Below are 1,742 nucleotides of genomic sequence, written 5' to 3'. Positions count from 1 at the left end.
TCGGCGAGATCCCGACGACGAATCCAAAGACGCCCGTACGGCAAACTGGGGCCCGTGCGATGATCGGTCACGAGGGCCGGCCACCTAGTAGTGTCACACTAATTTATGCGCCTGCGATCAGAAGGATCGCGGCGGACTTCCGAGGAGACCTCCTCGTAAGATTCATAATTTAAGACTGATAAAATGGATTGTTTCGCGGACCACTTTCCAGCGTTACTGCCATGAGATCTGCCCGCGAACTTGAAAAAATCAGGAACGGGGACCCTTTCGGGAGGCGCACTTAGCCGCACACCGTGATGTGCGTTGTCCAGGGAGTGCCTCGCGGAGGCGTCGCCCCAGATTCTACTCTAGTAGAATCTGTCCCGCGCCCATAACTTACAATAGTGTGTCAGGATTCGCACCGCTCGGTGTAAAAGGCCGAGACGGGCTAGTTTATTTCTTTTTCAGTTGGCAGCTGCTTCGTCTTTGTATGTTTAGACCAGAGGTCTCGTTCGCTTTAAAATTGGATTGGCCTTGCGGTTTCATCAATGTTAAATTAAATAGGCGGGAGTAACTATGATTCTTGGTAACCAAATGTCTCGCTATTCTTAGTAGCGATAGCGCTCCGCCCGCGCAGAACCATTGATGCCGCTGCAGCGAACGTGATATATTCTCCAACCGATCACGACATCTTCGATTTAACATAATTCACCGTTGGTACTTTGGCGAAGTATCTCATGGGCATTCTTGCTCACTCTACAACGCCGCCTCTATCTTGGCAATACATGCAATATTTTCCTAAGGTTTCAAACCTATCTTTTAAATTTACAATAGTACAACATTTGCTATGAATCTTATGCTACTTCTATTAAGGCAAGAAAGCAATACGCCGCCAGATCTTAGGATAAGAACGAGCAATCTGCCTTGTAATTTATGCCATTATGCCGCGACGACGTAACAATGCGCCTTCGGCGCCTGTAAGCAATACGCCGCTGGCGTTTGGAAACAACGCGTCAGCGGTTGAGCAAAGCAATACGCCGCTGGTGATTGCGAGTGACACGCCGCTGGTGATCGAATGAAAGCGTTTCGCTGCGGCGGCTAGTGACGCTCCCGAAGAGGTGCGTCGCGCAAGCATTGGTGATGTGCGAAGCGTAGTTCTTGAGAGTCATAGTTGCTGGGGGCATAAAGCGGAACACATAGCCTCTTATGCCTCAAGTCGTAGTTCGTACCTCCACGTGGTCCCGCTGGAATGCCTATCCATGGAGGATCATAGAGTTCGAAACCGGCTACGGCGAGGCATGGGCGGTGAGGTGCACACCGATGAGGAGCAGCGTCCCCACCTTCCCATAGCTAAGAGAGCGGATGGTCCGCCAACTTTCGGTGCTAAAAATCAATTTTTCGTGATCCAGTATGGAAGGTGTCTAAAGTGGGTACTTGGTGCCCAAACGAATATAAGTATTTCTTATATATCGTACAGAGGCCCGACGGTTGGCGGACCATTGATTCTCTTCGGCGGCTTTGCGCCAACGACAGAAATGCGAACGGAATAACAAATGGATAAGTGTCGGGAACACTTAAACTTCCCAAAGGAAATTAATAAATAAATAAATATCATACCAAGTAACAGAGAAGGAGCCTCGGACACGGGAGCCCCCGGCCCTGGGGCCCCCGTGGCGGACTTGTCCGCTGCCGAACAGAGGGCTACCGGCGACGACCCTGGCTTGCCCATGGACAACGATTTTGACACAATTGATTTACCTCTG

Source organism: Apis dorsata, unplaced genomic scaffold (assembly GCF_000469605.1).
Source record: "Apis dorsata unplaced genomic scaffold, Apis dorsata 1.3 scaffold_477, whole genome shotgun sequence".
NCBI lineage: Eukaryota > Metazoa > Arthropoda > Insecta > Hymenoptera > Apidae > Apis > Apis dorsata.
The sequence above is the reverse complement of the archived record's forward strand: the minus strand, read 5'-3'. Positions refer to the sequence as shown.